Here is a 24,998-nt window from a genome sequence, read left to right on the forward strand (position 1 = left end):
TCCCAATGCTTCTTCTGAAGTTTTCCCTTCTGAAGGCAAGTGAGAATCGCTTTCCAATTGTGACGATGAACATTGACTGTTTCTGCTATTCACTCTTTTATCATGTCAAACTGTTTCACTGCACCTTTTGGAATTTTTGGCAAGGCTCCAAGAATGTAAAGCTGTGATCTACCAAGATACACTGGTCAGAATCTCAACCACTGGTCCACATTCAGGAGAAATCAATTTGAACTCTGCCTTGGCAAAGATCAAGAAATGTGCCCAAAACGGGATTCCTATTTTACCAAAATCATAGTAGCTTTCGAGTCTAAGGGCTAACAAAGAATCGCTTAAGCAAAGACTTGCCTAATGCTGCAGCATTTAATGGTGAGGTATGCAAATTACATAGAATGATGGTGGACTTCAGAGGCACTTAACATAGGATTGAAAATGTGATATTATGCTGTACAGAATACAAAGCTGAAAGACATAGGTGCCCTCTCTAACTCACCCCTGACGTTTGCCAGATTCTCCAGTGTGCCGAATAAAGTTGGATCTCCCATTATATTGCTCGCTGTAAATTGAGAAAATATTGTTTATAAGGACAGCAATGTTTTACCATATAATGGCACATATATTAATTCTGCTGCAAATATGGAGTTGTCTTCCTATAACAACCAAGTCTAACTGATATAAGCCATGTAGGAAGAACGAGGAATGAAGCTAATCGGATAGTTTAAAGCCATTTATTGTTCTTCAGAAATCCTCTGAACAGAAGACATTTTAGGTGTTAATACGCAAAATACAGTAAGGTTATTCGCACACAGTGCTATTTTCTACAAGGTACAATTTGTCTTTTACAGCAAAAATAATACATTATTTTGAAATTTGGAGATTAAAAAAAACACCAAAGGCATACAAGAATTTTCTTCATGCGATGTGAGCGTTGCTTTCAAGGCCAAGATTTGTTGCCCATCCTTAATAACGAGAGGTGGTTTACAAACAAACCATCAGCACTAACTGATATTGACAGCATAACTTATGAACCTGAACAGTTAGGCACAACTACACCTATATTTATAACATGGGGCCATACCTTTCGGAGGAACCTTGCTCTCAAATTGGGGAGTTCTGCCATCATTGGGAATGGCGATATTCATGGAGCCTCCTCCTTTCATTAGTTGTTTAACTACCCACCAAATTATATAATTCAATTTACACTTCACAGGAGGAACAAATTGATCATAAATTTGATTACAAATATTTTTAATTCAACCATTATAAATATATTGAAAATTCCATTATTTTTGTTAGTTGTTGAACATGCAGTTAAGAATAGCTTGTCATTTAATACATATCACATGCCAATAATGCTTTTTTTCGCCTCAGCCACTATTGGACTCACTTTAAGCCTCTGCTTCTGGCATAGTCCACTGCCATGGATCTGCCCAGCAACAGGTAAAAATCTGCCAAGTAACACGAATGTAACAAGGCAGGGTGGGATGCGATCTGCCCAGCAACAGGTGTCATGGGTCTGCCTAGCAACAGGTAGAGATCAGCCTGGCGATAGAAAAAGCCAGATCTGAAAAGGCATAATGAGATGCAATTTTAAAAGTAACAAGATGCAGGTGTCTAGACAAATGATATATAGTTGTCAGCACCCTCAGATGCAGCGAGGCAGTTCACATCTAACAGCCAGGGAGAGCAGTTTACACCTAAGAGCCAGAGGGGCAAGTTTGAAATCTAACAGCCAGGAGCCTAGACTAGCACCCAAGTCTGAGAGCCAAGGTCGCTCAGAAACATTCGTAAAGGCAGTTTAAATATTTTCACTGAATCAAACAAATGGCTGTATGGATTGAAGCAGCAAGTTGGATTGCAAATGCTGACTAAGAGCTTAGCAACAGCGCCTGGATTCTGAGTCAGTGATAAAGTGATGGCACTCGCTGGTGACCTGTAGGAAAGCTGCTTAAAGATCTAGCAATTACTGTGGTGCAGATCTCACAGGTGTTAATTTCATTCCTGCGTCAGCTACAGGGGATCTCTGGCATTCAACAGTGATGGCATCAAGCAGTCTAAGCAACCCAATCACATTGAAGAATTCTCACTAACATCAAACCAGGAAACAAAAACTGATTACCATTCACTTTATAATCATTTTACAAAGCACGACAGAGATTAGGGCGTGCACATGAGCATTAAGGTAGAACCTATAAACCCATGATTTTTCTGACATGGAAAAAGTTTGACACCCCACAAATATAAAATTAATTTTTCTTTCAGGATAGAGAGGTTGTGCAACAGTAGTTACGAATTAGCATCTCATTTAAAAACTGAGTTACATGTCATTCAATGAGACACAACTTTTTCAAGGGTTTTTACAGTGAGACTAATGGTGTAAAATGGAAGTTATTTCTCATATTTCCATCTGCAAAGACTCAACAGCGCAAAATGTGGAGGAGTGGAGAATCATTGGCAGCAACGTCTGGATCTGGCACATAACTGCGCATGTGTGTACACCACACCGACAGTTACACTTTCATTACAACAACAACATCCAGACTTTAAGTCAATTTTTCTCTTTGTTTATAACTGCTTACAATAGCACCGACTGGAATATTTGTGACAAACAGAAGAGGTAATCACAAGCAATCATTTACCCACATTTCTAATAATTCTCAGTAAAATTAAGCCCACATCTGGTCTATGTGTACAATATAGTTAGTGGAATGGCCAGATTAGTTCACTTGCAAGAGTCATAATTCACTTGTGATTTTATCAGATTTTCCTCATCTTTGGAATGAAATGACTATTCCACTGTTTCCCATTATGTATTTCCATTTGTTTTCCTTTCAAATTGTCAACATTGAAACATTGCAGACTGTGAACCTACTAGATAGGAGGTAATGAAAAACATACTGAAACTGAAAGGTAAATTCACTATCCTGGTCAACGGAAACTTCTAAGAAAATAGAACATTAAAAAATTCCCAAACACTGTCAAGACAAAAACCACAAACTACTCTGACCCGTGAACAATTTCACACTTACCTATGAACTGTTCAGATAACTATTTGGGGTTGGTTTAGCACAGTGGGCTAAACAGCTGGCTTGTAATGCAGAACAAGGCCAGCAGCGCGGGTTCAATTCCCGTACTGGCCTCCCCGAACAGGCGCCGGAATGTGGCGACTAGGGGCTTTTCACAGTAACTTCATTGATGCCTACTTGTGACAATATGTGATTATTATTATTTACTAATATTAAGATTACTGCAAACTTTGATCCTGAGGCCTTTGACAGATCTGATGGGTAACAACTTGTCACATTGTATTTATCAGTCTACTCACACAACGACAGTCAAAACAGACCTTGGTTTTAAATCGTGCAAAGTTATTTCTTTTACATTCCAAAAAGGGGCAGTTTTATTGTTTTCTCAATTAAATTTATAATGGGTGGCACGGTGGCGCTGTGCCTAGCACTGTTGCCTCAAAGCGCCAAAGACCCAGGTTCGATCTTGGCCCCGGGTCATTGTCTGTGTGGAGTTTGCACACTCTCCCTATGTCTACGTGGGTCTCTCCCCCCACAACCCAAAGATGTGCAGGGTAAGTAGATTGGCCATATTAAATTGCCTCTTAATTGGGAAAGAAATAAATTTAAAATGCGCATGCTTGCGATAGATATGGTTAACTGTTGTTGACTGAGCAGATTTATAAATGCAAAACAATTTGTCACCAATCAGAGCTGTCAAAGGTTTCTGGTCAAAAAGTCTAATCTTAATTACAGTAAATAGTTAAATGACAGCAGTTCATTTATTGCAACCTTTTAATTTTAGTATTGCTTTTTGATTCTCGTCATTTTGATGGCATACGCACACAAAATGGCAGGTACAATAAGGAGCAAGCTAGTTCTCCAAATGGCTCAACTGGTAACTGCATTGCGGTCTTGAGGCAGACAGACCAAGAAGAGTCCTATGTTCAACCTCTGGAAATGTACCCAAACACTCAAATGTCAGTAAGCTAAAAATATCAGTAAGCTAAAAATGCTCTCTTAGGCTAATTGCAACTGTTCTTAAATTAGTGAATTTGGTACAATTTATCCTTGCAACCAAATACATATACAAATAATACTCCAACATATGTGCTAACAATACAACGTGATGTATTAATTTAGAGCTAATTATAGTTGAGGCAATTAACAATGATTTGCTGCACAAAGTAACTTCAAACACTGGGTGTTCACGTGGCCATTGGGTCATATGCCGTAACAACTCAGTTCTATTTTGTCTTAATCTTATTTGCTGGCATAAATATTGAGGATTTGGAGGTTTGAAAAGTATTATTCTTCACAATGATCTCTCCCTGGTGAATAGATCTCAAATCAGAACAAGGTCACCTGCAATTTTATATTATAATCGATTCAATGTTATACTCCCGGATTCTGGTGCATGTACCCATTATGCAAAAAGACAAAACATCTTGGAACACCCTCTGTTACAATGTAAGATCTCAATTCCTATAACATACAACATTGATATTGGGAGTAACTAAAGAATGAGCAGAAAGTTAATATGCATAGGTTAAAAAATAGGCTTTGCAAAGAGGAAAAGAAGTGGTTAGCAACCGGCAAAGATCTGTGGGTGGCAGTCAAAATCCCTTCCAGTTTATATTGTCAGGAAACTTTTAAGGAGGTTATTTCTTGCCATGCAACAAAATCTGTTGAAGATATCATGTGCAGATGACACAGAAGGAAGATGAGTAGCATCAAATACACTTCAAATTAACTCATTCAGCAGACAAAGGCAGTGGGGGCTTTCAGAAATAAAATTCAGACACACTTCAGTATTAGCAGTAATTCCCACCTGTATCTTTCATCCTCCTCCAATTAAATTGTCTTTTTTTCCCCTCACCACCCCTACGTCGGTATGACTTTAAAATTTGTTTCTGTTACATTTCTTGAACTTCTGTTTCTTTACCATATTGCTTTCCACTTTTGGCCGCCTCTGTCATACTTCTCAACTACTGACACCTTTCATTCCCCCTCCATCTTTACTTCTCTCTTGCTGTTTCCCTTCACTTCTATATTTCTTTCATTGCATTATGCGATGTTTAATATATCTTTTGGAAACACACATAATGCAATAATTAGCACGTAGCCATCACAGACCAAAATCTGTCTCAGAGAAGCACCATTTTCAAGAACTGACTGGAAATATTCTTCTCCCATTCCATGGTCGGGATTCTTTTTCCATAGCAATAGGGTCTGGTTTAGCTCAGTGGGATAGACAGCTGGTTTGTGATGCAGAACAAGGCCAGCAGCGTGGGTTCAATTCACGCACCAGCTGAGAATTCAGAATTCTCCCCGTGTATCCAAACATGTGCTGGAATATGGTGACTAGGGGCCTTTCACAGTAACTTCATTGCAGTGTTAATGTAAGCCTACTTGTAAATAAAGATTATAAAGATAAAGAAGAACTGGAGTAGGCCATTTGGATCTTTGCACCTGCTCCACAATCTAATAAGATTATGGCTGATCTTCTACCTCAACTTCAACTTCCTGCAGTATCCCCATACCAATTCCAGTCCTGCTTCAATTGTTAGCCTTTGGGAGCATCTCACTGGGACAAGCCTCAGTTTGAGTTGCACCAGACTAAGGATTGGCAGCTGGATTTCAATGTCGACCAATGTATATACCAGACAAAGAAAATAAAAGATCATGTGGAGAAAAAAATGTTACTTTTATGTGTTGGACTTAACATTAATCACCCAACCAGCCCAATTTTTATCCAAACAAAATTGAGTAATATAACAAGAATAAATCAAAGGGATGAAATTAGGTGAAATTCAAACAATAACTCCATACGTTGCTCTCTGGTTACAGAATGTCAGAGTGAGGAAGGAAAATTACTGACAGATCTTTGAATTGGGGACTTACATCAACACAGTGGATGTTTTGATTGTTGGGTGTATCTGAAGATATATTTGGTTGACTGTCAAAACAAGCTGTTCTAACAAGCTATTTGGCGGGAGGCCAAAATCGGGCTATGTGCCGGGTGCCGAGTCGATCACGAGTCACCCAACTCGTGTCACCCAGCGTGATCTGGATCACACCCTTGCGGAGCGTGATCCAGATAGTGATATTTTAATGAGCTATTAGGCTCATTTAAATATGCTGATGTCACATTCACCCGGGAGTCACTGGCCGCATCAGCAAGGTCTCAACCGGCGACGATCAGTCATGATGGCCACTCAGGGGTCTCGGAGGCCATTGAAGCCCCCTGGGTTGTCAGGAACAGGGCATGGCCGTACCATGGCACTCCCCCAGCACCCAGGATGTGCCAACTGGGCACTCTGGCAGCATCAACCTGCCGCTGCCAAGTGCCAGGATTTCTGGGTGCCAGGTTGGCAGTGCCACGGTTTGGGGCTTGAGGGGAGCATAATCATGAAAGGAGGGGTGATGGGCATGTACGGGACTCAAAGGTTGGTGGTGGGGGGGGGGGGGGGGGGGGGGGGGGGGGGGGGGAGAGGAGGAGGAGATGAAGGGGGGGTCGTGAAAGTGGGTGTGCCCAAAAGGGTAGTGCGGGGACCTGAAAAGGGGGGCTCCCTCAGCAACCCCATAGTGGGGTATCCTCACTTGCACGGGGGGAGGGGTAGAGAGGGGAGGGAGAGAGAAAGGAGGGGGTAAAAGGGGGGGGGAAATGCCCCATGTCTGCAGGAGATACTGCCTGTGAGTGGGGAATGTGGGTGACCCTCAAGCTCACAGAGATCAGGGCACCTTTCAAAATGGCACCCCGATCTCTGAGGAGTCTCCCTCGCCGGCGAGGTTAGCTCCCCGCTGCTGAAAGAATTTCTAAATGTGGGCTGGATCAGGAAAAAACTCCTCAAGGCCTAAAAATGTGACATGTGTGGGTAAATACTGATCTGGATCTCACCCAAAATTCCGGCGTTAAACATCGCCAAAGCCGCCCACGGTGACACTTGGAAATGTTTTGGCTGAACCGTGCCTGCAAGAAGTTAGGAATCAGTTGTGGGGAGGGATACAGGGTCAAATCACCATGGCAGATGGTGGAATTTAAATTTAATTACCTATGAATTGATTGTCTTATAATCCACCTGGTTCACAAATGACTCCAGGCCACAGCAATGTGGTTGACTCTTAAATGCCCTGTAAATGGCCTAGCAAGCCACTCAGTTGTATCCAACCACTGCGAAGAACACAAACAGGAATCAAACCAGATGGACCACCCAGCATCGACCAAGGCAGCGAAAATGAGAATGGCAAACCCAGCTGCCCAGGTTTGTGGAAAGGGTACTAATCAAGCAGGCTGTTTTATCCTGGATGGTGTCTAGCTTCCTGAGTATAGTTGGAGCTGCAATCATCCAGGCAAGGGGAGAGTATTCCATCACACTCCTGACATAGAAACATAGAAGATAGGAGCAGGCTATTCGGCCCCTTGAGCCTGCTCCGCCATTCATCACGATCATGGTTGATCGTCCAACTCAGTAGCCTAAACCTGCTTTCTCCCCATAATCTTTGATCCCATTCGCCTCAAGTGTCATATCTAGTCATCTCTTGAATCCCTTGATAAGTATGTACCTGTCAGGCAGGGAGGAAGTGGTCGAGCAAGGGAACTGTGGTTTACTAAGGCAGTTGAAACACTTGTCAAGAGGAAGAAGGAGGCTTACATAAAGATGAGACATGAAGGTTCAGTTAGGGCGCTCGATAGTTACAAGTTAGCTAGGAAGGACCAAAAGAGAGAGCTAAGAAGAGCCAGGAGGGGACATGAGAAGTCTTTGGCAGGTAGGATCAAGGATAACCCCAAAGCTTTCTATAGATATGTCAGGAATAAAAGAATGACTAGGGTAAGAGTAGGGCCAGTCAAGGACAGTAGTGGGAAGTTGTGCTTGGGAGTCCGAGGAGATAGGAGAGGTGCTAAATGAATATTTTTTGTCAGTATTCACACAGGAAAAATACAATGTTGTCGAGGAGAATACGGAGATTCAGGCTACTAGACTAGAAGGGCTTGAGGTTCATAAGGAGGAGGTGTTAACAATTCTGGAAAGTGTGAAAATAGATAAGTCCCCTGGGCTGGATGGAATTTATCATAGGATTCTCTGGGAAGCTAGGGAGGAGTTGCTGAGCCTTTGGCTTTGATCTTTAAGTCATCTTTGTCTACAGGAATAGTGCCAGAAGACTGGAGGATAGCAAATGTTGTCCCCTTGTTCAAGAAGGGGAGTAGAGACAACCCCGGTAACTATAGACCAGTGAGCCTTACTTCTGTTGTGGGCAAAATCTTGGCAAGGTTTATAAGAGATAGGGTGTATGATCATCTGGAAAGGAATAATTTGATTAGAGATAGTCAACACGGTTTTGTGAAGGGTAGGTCGTGCCTCACAAACCTTATTGAGTTCTTTGAGAAGGTGACCAAACAGGTGGATGAGGGTAAAGCAGTTGATGTGGTGTATATGGATTTCAGTAAAGCGTTTGATAAGATTCCCCATGGTAGGCTACTGCAGAAAATACGGAAGCATGGGATTCAGGGAGATTTAGCAGTTTGGATCAGAAATTGGCTAGCTGGAAGAAGACAAAGGGTGGTTGTTGATGGGAAGTGTTCAGACTGGAGTCCAGTTACTAGTGGTGTGCCACAAGGATCTGTTTTGGGGCCACTGCTGGTTGTCATTTTTATAAATGACCTGGAGGAGGGCGTAGAAGGATGGGTGAGTAAATTTGCAGATGACACTAAAGTCGGTGGCGTTGTGGACAGTGCGGAAGGATGTTACAAGTTACAGAGGGACATAGATAAGCTGCAGCGCTGGGCTGAGAGATGGCAAATGGAGTTTAATGCAGAAAAGTGTGAGGTGATTCATTTTGGAAGGAATAACAGGAAGACAGATTACTGGGCTAATGGTAAGATTCTTGGCAGTGTGGATGAGCAGAGAGATCTCGGTGTCCATGTACATAGATCCCTGAAAGTTGCCACTCAGGTTGAGAGGGTTGTTAAGAAGGTGTACGGTGTGTTAGCTTTTATTGGTAGGGGGATTGAGTTTCGGAGCCATGAGGTCATGTTGCAGCTGTACAAAACTCTGGTGCGGTCGCATTTGGAGTATTGTGTGCATTATAGGAAGGATGTGGAAGCATTGGAAAGGGTGCAGAGGAGATTTACCAGAATGTTGCCTGGTATGGAGGGAAGATCTTGTGTGGAAAGGCTGAGGGACTTGAGGCTGTTTTCGTTAGAGAGAAGAAGGTTAAGAGGTGACTTAATTGAAGCATACAAGATGATCAGAGGATTGGATAGGGTGGACAGTGAGAGCCTTTTTCCTCAGATGGTGATGTCTAGCACGAGGGGACACAGCTTTAAATTGAGGGGAGATAGATATAGGACAGATGTCAGAGGTAGGTTCTTTACTCAGAGAGTAATAAGGGCATGGAATGCCCTGCCTGCAACAGTAGTGGACTCGCCAACACTAAGGGCATTCAAATGGCCATTGGATAGACATATGGACGATAAGGGAATAGTGTAGATGGGTTTTAGAGTGGTTTCACAGATCGGCGCAACATCGAGGGCCGAAGGGCCTGTACTGTGCTGTAATGTTCTATGTTCTATATATTCAATGCCTTAGCCTCAACTACTTCCTGTGGTAATTAATTCCACATGGTCACCACTCTTTGGGTGAAGAAATGTCTTCTCATCTCGGTCCTAAATGGTCTATCCCGAATCCTCAGACCGTGACCCCTGGTTCTGGACACACCCACCATCGTGAACACCCTCCCTGCATCCACCTTATCTAGTCCTGCTGGAATTTTGTAAGTCTCTATGAGATTCCCCCCTCATTTGTCTGAACTCCAGCGAAATCAATCCTAACCTAGTCAATCTCTCCTCATAAGTCAGTCCCACGATCCCCAGAATCAGCTGGTAAACCTTCACTGCACGCCCCCGAGAGCAAGAACATCCTTCCTCAGAAAAGGAGACCAAAACTGCATACAATGTCCTAGGTATGGCCTCATCAAGGCCCTGCATAATTGCAACAACACATCCCTGTTCCTATACTCGAAACCTCTCGCAATGAAAGCCAACATACCATTTGCCTTCTTTACTGCTTGCTGCACACTTACCTTCAGTGACTGGTGCACAAGGACTCCAAGGTCCCGCTGGACACGCCACTCTCCCAATTTACAGCCATTCAGGTAGTAATTTGCCTTCTCGTTTTTGCTTCCAAAGTGAATAGCCTCACAGTTATTCAAATTATACTGCGTCGGCCATTGATTTGCCCACTCACCCAACCTGTCCAGATCATACTGAAGGATCTCTGCATTCTCGTTACAGTTCACCCTCCCACCCAACTTGGTATCACCTGCAAACTTTGAGATGTTACTATTTGTTCCCTCGTCCAAACCATTCATATATATTGTGAATAGATAGGGTCCCAGCACCGATCCCTGTGGCATCCCGCTAGTTACTGCCTACCAATTTGAAAAGGACCCATTAATTCCTACTTTCTGCCAACCAGTTTTCTATCCATCTCAATACACTTCCCCCAATCCCATGCACTTTAATCTTGCACGATAATCTCTTCTACGAAACTTTGTCAAACGCTTTCTGAAAGTCCAAATATACCACATCGACTGCCCCCCCCCCCCTTGTCAACTATACTAGTTACATCTTCAAAGAATTCCAATAGATTTTCAAATATGATTTCCCCTTCATAAATCCATGCTGACTCTGTCTAATCCTGTCACTGTTTTCTAAATGCTCCGCTATAAAGTCCTTGATAATGGATTCGAGAAATTTCCTCACAACCGACGTCAGGCTTACTGGTCGAGAACTCCGTTTTCTCTCTACCTCCCTTTTTGAATAGTGGAGTGGCATTAACTACCTTCCAAGCTGCAGGGATTGCTCCAGAGTCTATCGAATCCTGGAAGATGACCACTAATGCATCCACTATTTCTAGAGCCACTTCCTTAAGTACTCTGGGTTGTAAATTATCAGGCCCTAGAGATTTATCAGCCTTCAATCCCATCAATTTTCCCAGCACCATTTCTCCACTAATATTGATCTCCCTCAATGCTCCCCCCTCACTAAATCTTGCATTCTCCAACATTTCTGGTATCTGATTTGTGTCCTCTCGTGAAGACAAAACCACAGTATGTATTCAGTTTCTCAGCCATTTCTTTGTCCCTTATTATACATGCTCCCGTCTCTATCTGTAGGGTACCTACATTCGTCTTCACCAATCTCTTTCTCTTCATGCCCTTATAGAAACTCTTAATGTCAGTCTTTATGTTCCCTGCAAGCTTACTTTTGTACTGTATTTTCCCCTTCTTAATCAATCCCTTGGTGCTTTTTTGCTGAATTCTAAACTGCTCCAAATCCTCAGACCTATTATTTTTCTTGGCCAATCTATATGCTTCTCCCTTGGATCGGATACTATCTCTAATCTTTGTAAGCCATGGATCGGCCCTCTTACCCATTTTGCTTTTATGCCAGACAGGTATAAACAGTTGTTGCAGTTCCTCCTTGCGTTCCTTGAATGTTTGCCATTGCCTATCCACTGTCATCCCTTCAATTAACTCTCCCCAATCTATCAAGGCCAACTGATGCCTCATAGCTTCAGAGTTTCCTTTATTAAGATTCCGCACACTAGTCTCCGAATCAACTACTGCGCTCTCCATCTTGATAAAAAATTCTATCATTTTATGATCGCTCATCCCCAAAGGTTCTCACACAGCCAGATTGGTAATGATTCCCTTCTCATTACACAATACCCAGTGTTATGGGCGAGGCGTTTTCAGAACCCCAAAATGTATCATGGAGTTCAACCAACCTCTCCCTTTAATGGATTTGTTGCTTTTCCTAGCACACGGCTTTTCCTAGGTGTGATATTACAATTATGGACACGTGGGTTTTTAAACACAAAACACTGTTTATTCCATGAACTCAACTTAACATCTTAAATAAACATTGGGTCTCTTAACACACCCCTTACTTCAAAAATAACTCAGAAAATATTGCAACAGTAAATAACTCCTTAAAATGTTCCTGCAACCTTTCAAGAGACTTAACACCTTTAAACAGTATCACATCAGGTTAAAGGATATATATATTTTCAGTAGAATGGCAGAGACTGTCGCAAACTGGCTTTCTACTTTTAAACTGCTCTCAGCAAAACCAGCCAGACACTTTTTAGCTGCTCTCAGCAAAACCAAACTACAAAACGTGCAGCTCTCTGGAAACACACAGACACTGCTTTTAAACTGAAACTAAAAACCTGCAAAATGGCTGACCTGAGCTGAGCTCCACCCACTCTATGACATCACTGTTTTCCTAAAGGTACATTGCTTAAATATCCAGTTCTTAAAGGCACTCTCGCATGACACCAGTCTAAGATGGCCTGCTCTTTAGTTGGTTCCTCCACATATTGGTCAAGAAAACCATCCCGTATTCACTCCAGGAATTCCTCCTCTACGTTACTGTGGCTAATTTGGTTTGCCGAATATATGTGCATATTAAAATCACCCATGATCACAGATATTCCCTTTTCACATGCATCTCTAATTTCCTGTTTAATACCATTCCTAACATCACCACTGCAGTTTGGGCATCTACATATAACGCCCAGTAGTGATTTTTGCCCTTGGTATTTCTCAACTCTATTCATACAGACTCCACATTGTCAGAGCTAATATCCTTTCTCATTAATGTGTTAATTTCCTCTGTAACCAGCAATGCCACTCCACCACCTTTTATTTTTCCCTATGCTTCCGAAATACTGAATACCCTGGGACATTTAGTTGCCATCCTTGGTCGCTTTACAGCCATGTCTTCGTAATCCCAATTATATCATACCCGTTTGTGCCTTGTGGATGGTGAAAAGGCTCTGGGGAGTCAGGGATAGAACTACTCTTTGCAGAACTCCTAGCCTCTGACCTGTTCTTGTAGCCACAGTATTTATATAGCTAGTGCAGTCTGACCAATGATGAACTCAGGATGTTGATACGGGATTTTGAATGGGGAAAGCCAGTTTTGAACTCTGCACCATCATGCTGCACCAGCAAAATAAAATCTGTTCGGGTAACATAATCGACTTCAAAAGAACAAATTAAAACAATCAAATTGGTTTAAAGATTAGCAATGAGATTAAGCTGTACACCGAAGCCAGGAATGAGATTTACAAAGCTAAATAGAACGCAACTGGTTATTCTGATATAAATCACCATGCTAATCTTCCCACAGATTTTTCAAAACTTTTTTCCTTTACTTTTAAATTGAGCACCGAGGAGAAGAGAAACTTAATTTACAAACGGCAATGAGTACACACATCAGACAGTTTGGGATTGCACAGCGCTTTCAGAACTCTTTCCAAAGTTGGAGTGCATATTCCTGCACCTGCTTGAATTGGCAATAAAATGCAGCCCCACCTGTCACTTAAATGAAAAACTAGTGACCCTGCTGGCATGTGAGATGGCGCAAACAAGATGCTTAACTGTACACAAAGTTAAGAAAAAGCCTGTTGATCCTGGTATCTCGAATGAATTCAACCACAGGGCTCAAATTCTCCACAGATGCACAAGTTTTGATAGAGGATGTCAAGTTCTTAAAACAGACAAGCATGGAGAGGCTGGATAATCAGCAGAACATCAAACTTTAGATCATGCAAGAAATTGCAGTGACGGTAGTGCATTCCTGCATTTCATGCCACAAGAATTAAGGAGTTCTTGCTCACAAATCTGGCAGCTCTAACTCTACATTATTTTCACAATCTTGTGAACAAACAGCATTGCACCACGGTAACTATTGAAAGTAAGAGTAAAAGGAGGATAAATATGTTTCAGATAGATTGGAAAGCACATACAAAACCTGCATCGAATGACCAAAAAATAGACTGAAATGGAAAATAATCCTTGAGGCATTGCAAGCTCACTGACGGGCTCCACCAAGCGAGGCCCTTCAGCCTCTCAATCTCACCCTTCCACAGGAGCAACCTTACCATCTATCCCGTACCATACGGAGTTGCTTGTTAAGGTGTCTGGCATCAAACGACCTTCCTGTGTAAATGAATACTTAGACACTGGGTAACACTATGTCCTTTCACTTTTAGGATTTAAGATTAAATTCAGCCCAGACAAATGTGACAAAATTCTACACTCTCATTGCTGTAAGAGCACAAAGGTAATAAGCTCAGATATTAATCTCTCCCTCAATGCCAGCAAAACTAAAGAGCTGGTCATTGACTTCAGGAAGCAAAGTACTGTACACACCCCTGTCAGCATCAAGGGGGCCGAGGTGGAGATGGTTAGCAGTTTCAAATTCCTAGGGGTGCACAACTCCAAAAATCTGTCCTGGTCCACCCACGTCGCGCTACCACCAAGAAAGCACAACAGCGCCTATACTTCCTCAGGAAACTAAGGAAATTCGGCCTGTCCACATTAACCGTTACCAACTTTTACAGATGCACCACAGAAAGCATCCTATCGGTCTGCATCACAGCCTGGTATGGCAACTGCTCGGCCCAGGACCGCAAGAAATTTCAGAGAGTCGTGAACACCGCCCCGTCCATCACACGAACCTGCCTCCCATCCATTGACCCCCATCTACACCTCCCGCTGCCTGGGGAAACCGGGCAGCATAATCAAAGATCCCTCCCACCCGGCTTACTCACACTTCCAACTTCTTCCATCGGGCAGGAGATACAGAAGTCTGAGAACACGCACGAACAAACTCAAAAACAGCTTCTTCCCCACTGTCACCAGACTCCTAAATGACCCTCTTATGGACTGACCTCATTAACACTACACCCTGTATGCTTCATCCGATGCCAGTGCTTATGTAGTTACATTGTATATGTTGTGTTGCCCTATTATGTATTTTCTTTTATTCCCTTTTCTTCCCATGTACTTAATGATCTGTTGAGCTGCTCGCAGAAAAATACTTTTCACTGTACCTCGGTATACGTGACAATAAACAAATCCAATTCAATCAAATCCAATATACGAACATACAAATTAGGAACAGGAAAAGGCCACTTGGCCCCGCTCCGCCATTCAAGTCGATTCTTCCACAAGAGGAAACATCCTCTCCACATCAACCCTGTCAAGTCCTCTCAGGATCTTATATGTTTCAATCAAGTCCCCCTTCACTCTTCTAAACTATAGTGGATACAAGCCTAGCCTGTCCAACCTTTCCTCATAAGACAACCTGCCCATCTCTGGCATAGTCTAGTAAACCTTCTCTGATCTACTTCCAATGCATTAACATCTTTCCTTAAATAAGGAAGGGAGGGTTTAAACTAGCACGGCAGTGGGGGCGGGAACCGGAGTAGCAGGCCAGAAAGTATAGAGATTGGGGAAGAGCTTGAGACTAAGACAAATACAGCAAAGAGGAAGAGCAGTCAGAGGGAAGTCACTGATCTCAGTGGGTGTGGAGGTCTGGCATTCGTTTGTTTCAAAGCATGTATAACAGGTAAAATTGATGAACGTAGGGCTTGGATTAATGTGGAGAATTATGATATTGTTGTGATTACAGAGGAATGGTGAAGGAGGGGCAGGGCTGGCAGCTTAACGTTCCGGGATATTGAGTTTTAGACGAGGCAGAGGGGGTAGCAGAAAAGGTGGGTGAGTTGCATTACTGGTTAGGGAACATAGCTGCGACGACAGAGGATATCTTGGAGGGATCCTGCAGTGAGGCATTATGGGTAGAGCTCACAAATAGGAAGGGTGCAATCACAATGTTAGGGCTGTATTATTGGCCTCCAAACAGCCAGCGGGATACAGAGGAACCGATATGTAGTGAGATTCTGGAAAGATGTGAAAATAGCAGGGTTGTTGTGGTGGCTGATTTTAATTTCCCCCATATTGACTGGGGCTCCCTTAGTGCCAGGGGTTCGGATGGAGAGCAATTTGTGAGGTGCGTCCAAGAGTTTTAAAAAAAAATATTATGTTGATAGTTCAACCAGGGAGGGGGCCTTACTGGACCTAGTATTTGGGAATGAACCAGGTCAGGTGCCCAAAGTTTCAGTAGGGGTACATTTTGGGAATAGTGATCATAATTCCGTAGGTTTTCGAAAACTTATGGATATGGACAAGAGTGGTCATCGAGTGAGGGTGCTAAATTGGGGGAAAGCTAACTACAAAAGATTTCGGCAAAACAGAGAATGTGGATTGGGAGCTCTTTGAGGGTAAATCCACTTTTGATATATGGGAGTCTTTTATAGACCAATTGATTAGAGTGCAGGACAGGCATGTCGCTGCGACAATGAAGGACAGAAATGGCAGGATTAGGGAATCATCAATGACAGGGGAAATTATGAGACTAGTCAAAAAGAAAAAAAGCATACATAAGGTCTAGGCAACTAAAATCAGATGGAGCTTTTGAAGAATAGAGGGAAAGTAGGAATAAACTCAAACGGGGAGTTAGGAGGGCTAAAAGAGGCCATGAAATGTCATTGACAAGCATGGTCAAGGAAAATCCCAAGGCCTTTGGTACATATATAAGGAGCAAGAGGGTAGCTAGGGAAAGAGTAGACCCATTCAAGGACAAAGGAGGGAAGTTATGCGTGGAGTCAGAGGAAGTGGGTAAGATCCTTAATGAGTACTTTGCATCGGTATTCACCCAGGAGAGGGACATGATGGATGTTGAGGTTAAGGATGGGTGTGTGGAAACTGTCGATCATGTCAGCAGAATGAAGGAGGAAGTGTTGGATACCTTAAAATGCATTAAGGTAGACGAGACCCCTGCTCCGGATGGGATATACCCCAGGTTACTGTGGGAGACAAGAGAGGAAATAATTGGGGCTTTAACAGATATCTTTGCATCATCTTTGACCACAGGCGAGGTTCCAAAGGACTGGAGAATAGCCAATGTTGTCACTTTGTTTAAGAAGGGAAGCAGGGATAATCCAGGTAATTATAGGCCGGTTAGCCTGACATCAGTGGCGGGAAAGCTGTTGCAGATGATACTGAGGGACAGGATTTATTCACATTTGGAAGTGAATGGGCGTTAGTGATAGGCAACATGATTTTGTGCGGGGTAGTCACGTCTTACCAACTTGATGAGGAGGTGACAAAATGAATTGATGAGGAAAGGTTGTGAATGGACTTTAGTATGGCGTTCGACAAGGTCCCTCATGGCAGACTAGTACAAAAGGTAAAGCCGCATGGGATTCAGGGTGTGCTAGCTAGATGGATAAAGAACTGGCTTGGCAACAGGAGACAGAGTAACAGTGAAAGGGAGTTTTTCAAAATGGAGATCTGTAGTGGTGTTCTACAAGGATCAGTGCTGGGACCACTGTTATTTGTAATATATATATAATATTATAAATGATCTGGAGGAAGACGTAGATGGTCTGATTCGCAAGTTTGCAGATGACACTAAGATAGGCAGAGTTGTAGGTAGTGAAGGAGACTGTCAGAAAATACGGCAGAATATAGATAGTTGGTTACATGGAGAGTTGGGCAGAGAAATGACAGGTGAAGTTGAATCCCGAGAAATGCAAGGTGATGCATTTTGGAAGATCAAATTCAGGTGTGAATTAAACAATAAATGGCAGAACCCTTAGGAGCATTGAAATACAGAGGGATCTGGGAGTTCAGGTCCATAGTTCCATGAAAGTGGTAATGCAGGTGGATCAGGTGGTCCAGAAGGCATACGGCATGCTTGCCTTCATCAGCCGGCGTATTGAGTCATGTTACAGTTGTATAAAACTTTAGTCAAGCCACAGTTGGAATATTGCATGCAGTTCTGGTCGCCACAGTACCAGAAGACTGTGGATGATTTGGAAAGAGTGCAAAGAAGTTTACCAGGATGTTGCCTGGTCTGGAGTGTATTAGCTATGAGGAGAGATTGAATAAACTGTGATTGTTTATGTTGGAAAGACAGAATCTGAGGGACGACGACCCCCCCCTTGAATGACTTCCTATGTCATGTAAGGGTCCCTTAAAGGAAAGTGAGTTTTATCAAACGGCTGCAGTGATGTCATTATGTGGGTGGAGCTGGGCTGTGATTCTGTCTTTTACTTTCGTTTTGAGCTGGAAGCTGCTTTGTGGCTCTGAGTTTTTTGTTTTTGTTTTCAGTTGGGAGCTGCATTCAAACAAAGAAGGTGTATTTTTGGTCTCTCTCTCTCTCTTCATGCTAAAGAAGTCTCCAGACCACTTGATAACTTCAAAATAATACCTATTGTCTGTAAGGAATTCAAACCTACTGTTTTTGTAGAAAAGGGGCATTTGGCTTATGGATGTTGTTAGGAAAGCTATTAAGGGTTACCTATAGAGTACTGTATCTTTGGGGGGGCATTTGTGTTGGTAGTTGATAAGATGTTTACTGTGTGTTTATAAAATGTTCACTGATTCATAGAATAAACATTATTTTGTTAGAAATACCTAAGATTTCTGTTGCATAACACCTGGAAAGTGGTCCCTTGTGCTCCTCATAACCAAAATCTATTAAAAGTTATCGGTCAGGTGAACTCCATGATATGGTGTTCTCTAAACTCTGGCCCATAACACCTGTATCACAGTGCCATGGTCAGGTTGCTCATCCACCCTGCACCCCCACTCTCATCCAAACAGGTTGAGAGTACCTCAAACTCATTGGACAATTGGAGAGGCTGACACTCCTGCCCTCAGTCCCCTTACCTACCTCACCTGCTGTCAAACCCTCCATTCTCACTGGTCAAATCAGAGAACCCTATCCCGCGATGCTATGACTCCTCCCGGTACAAAGCTTTCCCCTCCCAGATGTGTCGCAGTGACTGCAGTTCAGTCTCCAGGTCAATGACTCTGACCTGAAGCTCCTCGAACCACAAAGACTTATTGCAGACGGGTTTGTCCTGGAATACACTGACATCCAGGAGCTTCCACATGCTGCAGCCTTGACACATCACCTGTCCTGCCATTCTTAATGTGTTTTATTTATATTATTCACTTAGGGCGGCATCGGGGCACAGTGGTAGCACTGCTGCCTCATGGCGCCGAGGACCCGGGTTCGATCCCGGCCCCAGGTCATTGACCTCGTGGAGTTTGGACATTCTCCCCATGTCTACGTGGGTCTTAGCCCCACAACCCAAATGTGCGCAGGGTAGGTGAATTGGCCACATTAAATTGCCCATTAATTGGGAGGAAAAATTTACATTAAAAAATTATTATATTATTCACTTAATTGTGTTCGTTTTTTTTAAACATATTTTAGTAAATTTACCACCAGTTTGTATACCATCTTAAACCTTGGGGCTGGAACAGACTTGCCCACTTACCAGATACTCAACAAACAGCTCGCTCCGTTCCCTGAAACAGAGTAAGAACCAATTCATCATTTAAAAGCACTTGTCTTTGCAGGGGCAGGCCAGTCGATTTCGGCGGGAGAACAGCTGGTGAGTCAGTTTCAGCGGGAGCAGTGCGGAAGTGGCTGCTGGGAGGTAAGTCTGTCCTTTAAAAGCACTTGTCTTTGCAGGGGCAGGCCAGTCGATTTCGGCGGGAGAACAGCTGGTGAGTCAGTTTCAGCGGGAGCAGTGCGGAAGTGGCTGCTGGGAGGTAAGTCTGTCCTTTAAAAGCACTTGTCTTTGCAGGGGCAGGCCAGTCGATTTCGGCGGGAGTGGAGCTGGCTGGTTAGTCAATTTCAGCAGGAGCTGAGAATTTTTTTTTTTTTAAATTAGTGTTTTAGGCGGGAACAGGAAGTCGACCCGCGGACGTCTGGGAAGACCCTCACCAATAAATTCTGGTGGAGAGGAAACCCGAGACACTACACGTGTAGTCGTGTAGAGATACACGTGTAGTGTCTCCCACCCGCCCTCCTCCTCTAACCTAATAATAAAACCCATTGGTCTGAGGCAAGTACCATATTTTATTATATTATTATTATTTTTTATAAAAATTTAATTTAGTTGTTAGCCAGATCTTGGTAGAAAGTTAGAGGAATGGCAGAGAAGGGAGTGCAATGTTCCTCCTGCAGGATGTTTGAGGTGAGGGATGCAGTTAGTGTCCCTGCTGATTTTACCTGCAGGAAGTGCTGCCATCTCCAGCTCCTCCAAGACCGAGTTAGGGAACTGGAGCTGGAGTTGGAAGAACTTCGGATCATTCGGGAGGCAGAAGGGGTCATAGATAGCAGCTTCAGGGAATTAGTTACACCAAAGATTGGAGATAGGTGGGTAACTGTAAGAGGGACTGGGAAAAAGCAGTCAGTGCAGGGATCCCCTGCGGTCGTTCCCCTGAGAAACAAGTATACCGCTTTGGATACTTGTGGGGGGGACGACTTACCAGGGGTAAGCCATGGGGTACGGGCCTCTGGCACGGAGTCTGTCCCTGTTGCTCAGAAGGGAAGGGGGGAGAGGAGCAGAGCATTAGTAATTGGGGACTCTATAGTCAGGGGCACAGATAGGAGATTTTGTGGGAGCGTGAGAGACTCACGTTTGGTATGTTGCCTCCCAGGTGCAAGGGTATGTGATGTCTCGGATCGTGTTTTCCGGGTCCTTAGGGGGGAGGGGGAGCAGCCCCAAGTCGTGGTCCACATTGGCACTAACGACATAGATAGGAAAGGGGACAAGGATGTCAGGCAAGCTTTCAGGGAGCTAGGATGGAAGCTCAGAACTAGAACAAACAGAGTTGTTATCTCTGGGTTGTTGCCCGTGCCACGTGATAGTGAGATGAGGAATAGGGAGAGAGAGCATTTAAACACGTGGCTACAGGGATGGTGCAGGCGGGAGGGATTCAGATTTCTGGATAACTGGGGCTCTTTCTGGGGAAGGTGGGACCTCTACAGACAGGATGGTCTACATCTGAACCTGAGGGGCACAAATATCCTGGGGGGGGAGATTTGTTAGTGCTCTTTGGGGGGGTTTAAACTAATGCAGCAGGGGCATGGGAACCTGGATTGTAGTTTTAGGGTAAGGGAGAATGAGCGTATAGAGGTCAGGAGCACAGATTTGAGGTCGCAGGAGGGGGCCAGTGTTCAGGTAGGTGGTTTGAAGTGTGTCTACTTCAATGCCAGGAGTATACGAAACAAGGTAGGGGAACTGGCAGCATGGGTTGGTACCTGGGACTTCGATGTTGTGGCCATTTCGGAGACATGGATAGAGCAGGGACAGGAATGGATGTTGCAGGTTCCGGGGTTTAGGTGTTTTAGTAAGCTCAGAGAAGGAGGCAAAAGAGGGGGAGGTGTGGCGCTGCTAGTCAAGAGCAGTATTACGGTGGCGGAGAGGATGCTAGATGGGGACTCTTCTTCCGAGGTTGTATGGGCTGAAGTTAGAAACAGGAAAGGAGAGGTCACCCTGTTGGGAGTTTTTTTATAGGCCTCCTAATAGTTCTAGGGATGTAGAGGAAAGGATGGCGAAGATGATTCTGGATAAGAGCGAAAGTAACAGGGTAGTTATTATGGGAGACTTTAACTTTCCAAATATTGACTGGAAAAGATATAGTTCGAGTACAATAGATGGGTCATTTTTTGTACAGTGTGTGCAGGAGGGTTTCCTAAAACAATATGTTGACAGGCCAACAAGAGGCGAGGCCACGTTGGATTTGGTTTTGGGTAATGAACCAGGCCAGGTGTTGGATTTGGAGGTAGGAGAGCACTTTGGGGACAGTGACCACAATTAGGTGACGTCTACGTTAATGATGGAAAGGGATAAGTATACACCGCAGGGCAAGAGTTATAGCTGGGGGAAGGGCAATTATGATGCCATTTGACGTGACTTGGGGGGGATAAGGTGGAGAAGTAGGCTGCAAGTGTTGGGCACACTGGATAAGTGGGGCTTGTTCAAGGATCAGCTACTGCATGTTCTTGATAAGTATGTACCGGTCAGGCAGGGAGGAAGGCGTCGAGCGAGGGAACCGTGGTTTACCAAGGAAGTGGAATCTCTTGTTAAGAGGAAGAAGGAGGACTATGTGAAGATGAGGTGTGAAGTTTCGGTTGGGGCGATGGATAGTTACAAGGTAGCGAGGAAGGATCTAAAGAGAGAGCTAAGACGAGCAAGGAGGGGACATGAGAAGTATTTGGCAGGAAGGATCAAGGAAAACCCAAAAGCTTTCTATAGGTATGTCAGGAATAAGCGAATGACTAGGGAAAGAGTAGGACCAGTCAAGGACAGGGATGGGAAATTGTATGTGGAGTCTGAAGAGATAGGCGAGATACTAAATGAATATTTTTCGTCAGTATTCACTCAGGAAAAAGATAATGTTGTGGAGGAGAATGCTGAGCCCCAGGCTAATAGAATAGATGGCATTGAGGTACGTAGGGAAGAGGTGTTGGCAATTCTGGACAGGCTGAAAATAGATAAGTCCCCGGGACCTGTTGGGATTTATCCTAGGATTCTCTGGGAGGCCAGGGAAGAGATTGCTGGACCTTTGGCTTTGATTTTTATGTCATCATTGGCTACAGGAATAGTGCCAGAGGACTGGAGGACAGCAAATGTGGTCCCTTTGTTCAAAAAGGGGAGCAGACAACCCCGGCAACTATAGACCGGTGAGCCTCACGTCTGTAGTGGGTAAAGTCTTGGAGGGGATTATAAGAGACAAGATTTATAATCATCTAGATAGGAATAATATGATCAGGGATAGTCAGCATGGCTTTGTGAAGGGTAGGTCATGCCTCACAAACCTTATTGAGTTCTTTGAGAAGGTGACTGAACAGGTAGATGAGGGTAGAGCAGTTGATGTGGTGTATATGGATTTCAGCAAAGCGTTTGATAAGGTTCCCCAAGGTAGGCTATTGCAGAAAATACGGAGGCTTGGGATTGAGGGTGATTTAGAGATGTGGATCAGAAATTGGCTAGCTGAAAGAAGACAGAAGGTGGTGGTTGATGGGAAATGTTCAGAATGGAGTACAGTCACAAGCGGAGGACCACAAGGATCTGTTCTGGGGCCGTTGCTGTTTGTCATTTTTATCAATGACCTAGAGGAAGGCGCAGAAGGGTGGGTGAGTAAATTTGCAGACGATACTAAAGACGGTGGTGTTGTCGATAGTGTGGAAGGATGTAGCAGGTTACAGAGGGATATAGATAAGCTGCAGAGCTGGGCTGAGAGGTGGCAAATGGAGTTTAATGTAGAGAAGTGTGAGGTGATTCACTTTGGAAGGAATAACAGGAATGCGGAATATTTGGCTAATGGTAAAGTTCTTGAAAGTGTGGATGAGCAGAGGGATCTAGGTGTCCATGTACATAGATCCCTGAAAGTTGCCACCCAGGTTGATAGGGTTGTGAAGAAGGCCTATGGAGTGTTGGCCTTTATTGGTAGAGGGATTGAGTTCCGGAGTCGGGAGGTCATGTTGCAGCTGTACAGAACTCTGGTACGGCCGCATTTGGAGTATTGCGTACAGTTCTGGTCACCGCATTATAGGAAGGACGTGGAGGCTTTGGAGCGGGTGCAGAGGAGATTTACCAGGATGTTGCCTGGTATGGTGGGAAAATCTTATGAGGAAAGGCTGATGGACTTGAGGTTGTTTTCGTTGGAGAGAAGAAGGTTAAGAGGAGACTTAATAGAGGCATACAAAATGATCAGGGGGTTGGATAGGGTGGACAGTGAGAGCCTTCTCCCGCGGATGGAAATGGCTGGCACGAGGGGACATAACTTTAAACTGAGGGGTAATAGATATAGGACAGAGGTCAGAGGTAGGTTCTTTATTTACGCAAAGAGTGGTGAGGCCGTGGAATGCCCTCCCTGCTACAGTAGTGAACTCGCCAACATTGAGGGCATTTAAAAGTTTATTGGATAAACATATGGATGATAATGGCATAGTGTAGGTTAGATGGCTTTTGTTTCGGTGCAACATCGTGGGCCGAAGGGCCTGTACTGCGCTGTATTGTTCTATGTTCTATGTTCTATGACAGGGTAAGAGAGGTAGAAAAATCTAAAGGAAACGAACACATCCTTGCTCCTCTCACTTTAAACTTCCCTACTCACCAAACTCTCAGGAATGCACTCAGTTCCTCAGCTGCACTCACTTGGAGACTGTCAATCCAATCAGGGAGTCATAAGAGTCATACAGCACAGAAGGGGCCATTCGACCTATCAAGTCTGCACTAGTCAAATACCACCACCTAACTATTCTAATCTTATTTCCCAGCACATGACCCATAACCTTATAAGCTTTGGGATCGCAAGTGCATATCTAAATACTTCTTCAATGTTATGAGGGTCTCTGCCTCCACCACCCTTTCAGGCAGAGAGTTCCAAACTCCCACCACCCTCTGGGTAGAAAAGTCTTTCCTCACATCCCTCTAAACCTCCTGCCCCTTATATTAAATCTATGCTCCCTGGTCATTAATCACTCCACCAAGGGGAAAAGTTTGTTCCTCTTTACTCTATGGACGCCCCTCATCATTTTGTACATCACAACCATGTCCCCCCTCAGTCTCCTCTGCCCCAGGAAAACAATCCAAATCTATCCAATCTCTCTTAATAACTTAAACGCTCCAGCCCATGTAGCATTCTGGTAAATCTCTTCTGCACCCTTTCCAGAGCTATTACATCCCTCCTATAATGTGGATTCCAGAACTGTACACCATACTTTATCAGACATAGGCCCACTACTATCAGACATAGGCCCACAATAGAAAACCAAACTATGATTCAGCACTAAAATGGCAATCTCACTCATAGGTCAAAATGACAACTTTAGTAGTGAAGGATAAATTCATGCGGCAGTTCTATTGAGGATGAAGGTTAATTGCCAGTAATGGAACCTTTGCTCTATACCCATCGTAATTGAAGAAATTACTCAGGCATGCCTCCGGCCAATTGACTGGTCACTTGCTCTAACTCATGTCTGATCCAAACAATAAAAGCAAAATCCTGCAGATGCTGGAATCTGAAACAAAAACAGAAAATGCTGGGAAAACTCAGCAGATCTGGCAACATCTGTTGAGAAATAAAATTACATAGAATTTACAGTGCAGAAGGAGGCCATTCGGCCCATCAAGTCTGCACCGGCTCTTGGAAAGAGCACCCTACCCAAGTCCACACCTCCACCCTATCCCCATAACCCAGCAACCCCACCCAGAACTAAGGAATATTTTGGACACTAAGGGCAATTTAGCTTGGCCAATC

The 24,998-nt window shown here is 43.9% G+C and overlaps 1 protein-coding gene and 1 long non-coding RNA gene across 4 annotated transcripts in view; both read right to left on the reverse strand.

Moving 5' to 3' along the window:
* Nucleotides 1-24,998, reverse strand: part of slc25a26 (solute carrier family 25 member 26) — a 361,771-nt gene that overhangs the window by 170,343 nt on the left and 166,430 nt on the right. The window lies entirely within an intron of this gene.
* LOC140388329 (uncharacterized) overlaps nt 1-24,998 on the reverse strand; it is a 59,748-nt gene that overhangs the window by 586 nt on the left and 34,164 nt on the right. Inside the window, exons 2-3 of one of the 2 annotated variants that reach the window (XR_011934146.1) lie at nt 1,385-1,561; nt 491-553 (exon numbers count right to left, since the gene is read on the reverse strand). This is a non-coding gene — a long non-coding RNA (uncharacterized lncRNA). The remainder of the gene's footprint in view (nt 1-490; nt 554-1,384; nt 1,562-24,998) is intronic. The other variant, XR_011934147.1, reaches the window with a different exon arrangement.

This window comes from Scyliorhinus torazame, chromosome 13 (genome assembly GCF_047496885.1).
Source record: "Scyliorhinus torazame isolate Kashiwa2021f chromosome 13, sScyTor2.1, whole genome shotgun sequence".
Lineage (NCBI taxonomy): Eukaryota > Metazoa > Chordata > Chondrichthyes > Carcharhiniformes > Scyliorhinidae > Scyliorhinus > Scyliorhinus torazame.